General features: G+C 35.7%; 1 pseudogene; it reads right to left on the bottom strand.

The window, feature by feature from the left end:
- The window catches only part of LOC108378161 (NADH-ubiquinone oxidoreductase chain 5-like), a 4,776-nt pseudogene extending 4,322 nt beyond the window's left edge, over positions 1 to 454 (bottom strand).
- Positions 455 to 6,632: the final 6,178 nt, after the last annotated feature.

Below are 6,632 nucleotides of genomic sequence, written 5' to 3' on the forward strand. Positions count from 1 at the left end.
AATATATCCGTCTGTTTTTTGCGTTCAGTCAGCGATTTTTGTACTGCTTTGTCTCGAAGGCTCTGCAATGCCAAAATGCTTGAAAAATCTGTAGTATTGACTTCAGCCCATTCAATGCATTTGTCAAAAGCTTTGATAGCTTCAGCAGCTGTCATTTGATTCCCGACTGCCTGATTGTTTACGTCATCAATATCATCTTCAGATGAGACAATCATTTCGACATCGTCATTATAAATTGTCTCATTGCCCTCCACTGAATTCCATTTTTCAACGTCGTCGTGCCTATATATTACCTTAGGAAATTAAGTAACAAGATTCATTACACAAGCAAGATACCCAGAACTTAATTTTCCGCTAAACTTACATCTGCGTTAAGAACTCGCAACAGATCCTGTATCTCGTGAACAGCTTCATATATTTCATTCAACAATTGCCGCAGTAAGGATAATGACATGAATCAATAGTTTCCAAAACCGGTTGCCAACATTTTTTTATAACGCTTGCGCGTATTAAAGTTAAATTTTTAAGAACTCTGATATGTCGTCTTTTCCCAGAGCTAATGCCAACACATGTTTCCTGTTGTTGTTGTTGTTTTGTTGTATCGTTGTTGTCACGCTCTATTAGCGGTAGACCCAGGAAGCGTGCAGCCTCTATGGGGTCTGTCCATCAGGCCAGAGACGTTAGCAGGGTGGGGTTCAGANTACCAGCATTATAAGATTTAACATTTTGAAAATAAATAACTAAACAATAAGAAACGAATGAGATGGATTACTCAACCTAATAAAATTCTAATTATATTTGGACTAATAATTAATAATATTATAGAAAATACAAATATAAGGACTAATATAATAATACGATTAATATTAATATCACCTCTTATATATTCTTTTCTATAATAAATTACTAAAGAAGCAATTAATAAAACAAAAGATATAAATAATAAAATTATTCAATCAAATAAAATAGTTACAGTGCTATCTGGGTCGAGTGAACTAATTAATGCAAGACCAGTTCATAGAAAACAGATTGTTCACTATATCCAGATTGAAATTTTTGTTCTTTAAAATCAATTTTATTGCTTTAAAAATTAGTTTCATATTAAGAATGAAAGAAAGTCAATATATCCGTCTGTTTTTTGCGTTCAGTCAGCGATTTTTGTACTGCTTTGTCTCGAAGGCTCTGCAATGCCAAAATGCTTGAAAAATCTGTAGTATTGACTTCAGCCCATTCAATGCATTTGTCAAAAGCTTTGATAGCTTCAGCAGCTGTCATTTGATTCCCGACTGCCTGATTGTTTACGTCATCAATATCATCTTCAGATGAGACAATCATTTCGACATCGTCATTATAAATTGTCTCATTGCCCTCCACTGAATTCCATTTTTCAACGTCGTCGTGCCTATATATTACCTTAGGAAATTAAGTAACAAGATTCATTACACAAGCAAGATACCCAGAACTTAATTTTCCGCTAAACTTACATCTGCGTTAAGAACTCGCAACAGATCCTGTATCTCGTGAACAGCTTCATATATTTCATTCAACAATTTTTGCCGCAGTAAGGATAATGACATGAATCAATAGTTTCCAAAACCGGTTGCCAACATTTTTTTATAACGCTTGCGCGTATTAAAGTTAAATTTTTAAGAACTCTGATATGTCGTCTTTTCCCAGAGCTAATGCCAACACATGTTTCCTGTTGTTGTTGTTGTTTTGTTGTATCGTTGTTGTCACGCTCTATTAGCGGTAGACCCAGGAAGCGTGCAGCCTCTATGGGGTCTGTCCTTCAGGCCAGAGACGTTAGCAGGGTGGGGTTCAGATGGCATGCGAAGAGATGCTGCGAGTCATGGGGCTTCTCTCCGAATGCCGGGAATTCATTTGGCACATCTTCATTTATTCTGCTCAGGTATGAGATCAACCTGCTGCAGTAGCCAGATCGAAGTTGAGCTATTGTGGTCCGAGTCTCCCGAGGCCAACGAAGCTCTGCCCCGTCCACGTGTGGTGGTTGCGTGCTCAGAACGGCATTCACATGTCGATAGTATTTATAACTCGGAGCTGGCTCTCTGTGAATGTCGTTCAAAGCCTGTCGGTAAGCTGTTGGGTCCTCAGGTAGTTTTATGAACCCCTGGACTTCGTCCGTCAATTCATATAGGTGCCTTCTGACGTGACGTGGCAAGGGTTCTTTCGCAAGCAGATGTCTGTTGGTGTGCCTAACACGGTGACACCATAGTAGGAATTGCTTGCAGAGCATTGTGTTATGCTCCTTATGAGTGCCGTGTTTTGGCAGGTCTGCAGGTTCATGCACTACGTCCTACTAGTCCTCGGTAACCACACAGGCGCTGCATAGTTCATAACCGCCGGCCAATTACCTTGTACGTTGGCAACAACGTTTCTTTATCTTTTCTTTTCTTCCGGCTAGCGACTGGACGACCGTGTTGCGGCATTGTACTTTATTGACAATTGCGGTTGTATGCGCCGAGAAGCAGAGCAGACTTTCGAAGATTACTCCGAGGATGGTTATTCACCGTCGGAATTGGTTCGTCATCAACGAGAATACCCAATTGCAGTCTAACCTTCTTCGTCAGAAAAGCGTTGCTGAGGATTTTGTAGGGGAGAGGGTTAGGCTCGTGCAGTGAAGAAGCGAGAAAGCTCGGCGAGGTAACCATTATCGAGCAATCATCAGCATAACAGACAATCGAGACTACCTCTGGTGGTTGAGGGAGCTTATAAATGTAAAAGTTGAACAGCAGTGGGGAAAGGACACTACCCTGTGGAACCCCCTGTTTTATTTTCCTAGCTTTGCTCGATTTGTCTCTAAATATCACTGACGAGTTTCGACCACTCAGATAATTCGCCGCCCACCGTTTGTCTTCTATGCTTATGCTTCGCTGGGGTCAGGTGATTTGTGTAGTGCGGTAGTAGTAGAGAGAAATTACAGTTATCGGGCGAGAAGACTCTCCTTTGTTGGACGGTTTCCACGGTTTAAGTAGTGAAACCACTCTCCCCATTTTCCAGATGTCTGGTATGATGAGGGTGGCCATAAACAGGGTGAGGACCTTGGTTAGATAGTCCACTCCCGCAGGACCCAAATTTTTCAGCATGAGCATTCAAATTCCATCGGGTACAATGGCTTTGGAGGCTTCGCCTTCCCGATGGCTATCCTTACCTCGCCGCTGGTGAAAAAAAGAGATGCACTTGGTGTTGGCAGTTTGTGCAGCCTTCTGGTCACTCGACGTTTGGCTTTGTCCGCCGGGGGATGCAGTATGAACTGTCGGCTAGAATAGCTCGCGCATCGCTCCTGGTCCGACGAAGCGAGGTCGCCAAAAGATAGTTCAACTCTGTCGTCATGCTTCGTCGGATTTGACAATGACCTCACGGTTGACCAAAGCTTGCTTACACCAGAGGCGAAGTTACAGGTATTCAGATGGTCTTTCCACTTTTCCGCTTATGTACGTTCACTAGTTGCCGAATCTCCGAGCTGAGATCCCTTATACGGGGATCTCCGGCATCGGCCTGGTGAAGGTTTTCACGCTCATCGGCTAGGACAGTCGCTTCAGCAGGAAAATTCCGACGGGGGTCCGAAATGCATCCTGCTGGAATGAAGCGGGCTGCAGCAGCAGTGGTAACCCTGCGGAATTTACGCTCACCTACATATGTACGTAAACGGTGGCATTTTTTGACAAACATATACGAGCATACACCTGATTTCCCAATTCGGGATTACCCTTTTTGTTATTAAAATTGTCGTTAAAATTTTGAATTTGGAAGGAATTGGTTTTAAAAAATACAATAACCTCTTAATACAAATTTCAAACTAAAAATAAATAAATTAATTCTAATTCTAAATAAAATTAAAAATCTAATTCTACAAATTGATACATATTTTTTCACAATTTAAAATGACATAAATCATATCCTTGACACCACAAATCAATATTTTAAATAAACTTTTAAATTTTAAAGCCAAAGGCGCATATTCATAGTCATATTTAGTACTCAGCTAAGTCGAAACTATTCTAAGTCACAACCAAAGCTATTCATAGTCGCCTTAGTTTCGACTTTTCTGCTAAGTACCAACTTAAATTTAGTTTCGGCTGAAGCTGCAACTAAGTCGTACCAAGGAAGAAGTATTTTATCAAATTAAGGGAAAACAGACGAAATATGTAAAAATTAAGTTGGTAGAGGGTGATTTTGATAATATTGAATAATCTCCAATTAAAATTTACAAAGATCGATCCATTTTATGAAGATGAAATTAAATGCGTATTACAATTCGAATAAAGCTAAATCACAAATTTATAATTGGAATAATTTAGATAAATTCTCAAATTAGCAGCCGAAGGCCCTGTAGCTAGTGCTGTTATATTTTGTAGGTAGTATAATTATTTATAATTATGTTCCCTTTAATAAATAAATAAATAAATAAATTCTCAAATAATAAGTCAGTTTCACGCTAGTTCTTTTAAAGTAAATTTGTGCATAACATTTAGATATCTACTATTTGTATGTTTCACAGCATGCTTTCGATAAACATCGACTTCACATCACTGCGGTTGTTCTGGCTATTTCACACAATTAACAAGAAAATGATACCTTATTCTTTTGCATAATCATGCAATGAAAATAAAAATTACATAAACGGATGATCAAACTTGACATTATTTAATAAAAATGTAATTTTTCCAAAATATCGTAAAGAAAAATCGATACATTTTCACACTCATTTTGCTATATCGTAAACTAAGTCGAAACTACTTAGTAGAAGTCTGAAATGCGACTATGAATAGAGGTAAATTTAAAGTTGGTACTTAAATTTAAGTTGCAACTTTGTTAGTTTCGACTTAGTTGCTGGACAATGAATACGCGCCAAAATATACAAATTTCACTTTTTAAAATTAATAAATTTAAAGGAAATCAATGAAGTATTAAAATAAAATATTCACGAATCTTACCCCCACTAAATGAATAAATTCCAGAAAATCCTGTTCCATGTTGTCTATATGCATATAAATATAAAGTATATGCAGTCTAAAATAAGATAATAAAGATAAAGAAATTATAGTTAATCATGATCAACTAATAATTCTATTTAATAAAGAAATTTCACCTAATAAATTTAAAGGAAGAGGTGCAGCTATATTACAAGAACTTAATAAAAATCATCATAAAGTCATTGAAGGTATAAAATTTAATAATCCCTTATTAATTAATAAACTTCGATTTCCTAATCGTCCATAAGTTATATTAGCTAAACAAAATAACCCTGATGAACATAATCCATGAGAAATTATCAAAGTATAAGATCGACATAAACCTCAATAATTTAAAGTTATAAGTCCAACTAAAACAATTCCTATATGAGCTACAGAAGAATATGCAATTAAAGCCTTTAAATCAGTTTGTCGTAAACAAACTAAACTAATTAATACCTCACCAATTAAACTAATTCTAATTCAAATATAATTATACTTAACGCCACTTAATTGTAAAAAAAATAGTACTCGTAATAAACCGTAACCCCCCAATTTTAATATAATACCTGCTAAAATTATAGAACCAGAAACTGGGGCTTCAACATGAGCTTTAGGTAATCATAAATGAACTAAAAATATTGGTATCTTGACTAAAAATGCTAAAATTAAGGATAAATATAATAAATCATAATTAAATATAAAATTATTCAAAAGATAAAAATTCAATGTTATTAAATTATTATATAAATAAACAATACCAAATAATATAGGTAAAGAAACCAATAAAGTATAAAATAATAAATATACACCAGCTTGTAAACGTTCAGTTTGATACCCTCATCCTAAAATTAAAAATAAAGTAGGAATTAATCTTCTTTCAAAAAATAAATGAAATATAAATAAATTCATACCAGCAAATCTTAAAATTAAAAATAATAATAAAATTAAAATACTAAATAAAAATAAATTCCTATAATTATCAAATATACAGTACACTGTGCAAGTTGAAAACTTAGGCAAAAGTTTTGATAGTTTATCTCACTTAATTGGGGCATTCTAAATTCAATGGCTTCCTCCGTTTTGCAAGATTGGCTCCAGTGTTCGAGATAACGATACTTGAACATTTGCTTAAATTTTAACTTGTTTGTAAATAACTCAGATTTGTGTCGATTTAATAAAATTTTCAACATGGCTGATTTTTATAGCGCAGGTTATATTAAAAAATAGTCACGTGAAAAAATTTAGTAAAATAACTTTAACAGACTTTGTCGGAGTTATTTATAAAAAAAAACTTAAAAATTTAAGCAAATTTTCAAGTACCGTTACGTCGAAAACTAGAGCCACAGCTGAATTTTTAGACGTGGAAAGCATAACGTCAAAATGATGTGATTGTTGTAATTCATACTGTATTTGTGCGTATAATTTGTTAGTGTAATTTTTTACTTATATACGGTTAACACCACCTTATTAAATTCGCCTTGCACGAGGCCCTTATTGCCAAAGAAGAAGTCCAGCATCCTATGGTACTGCTCCGTAGTAGCTTTTGGCATCTGTTTTTTATACCCGAGCGCACTTGTGCACAAGGGTATATTAATTTTGTTCACATAACCGTTGTTTGTAACAGCCAAAACGAATCGAGATAGATATAGACAAATG

The sequence above is a fragment of the Rhagoletis zephyria genome, unplaced genomic scaffold, assembly GCF_001687245.7.
Source record: "Rhagoletis zephyria isolate East Lansing unplaced genomic scaffold, Rhagoletis_zephyria_1.1 Rzeph_scaffold_00114, whole genome shotgun sequence".
NCBI lineage: Eukaryota > Metazoa > Arthropoda > Insecta > Diptera > Tephritidae > Rhagoletis > Rhagoletis zephyria.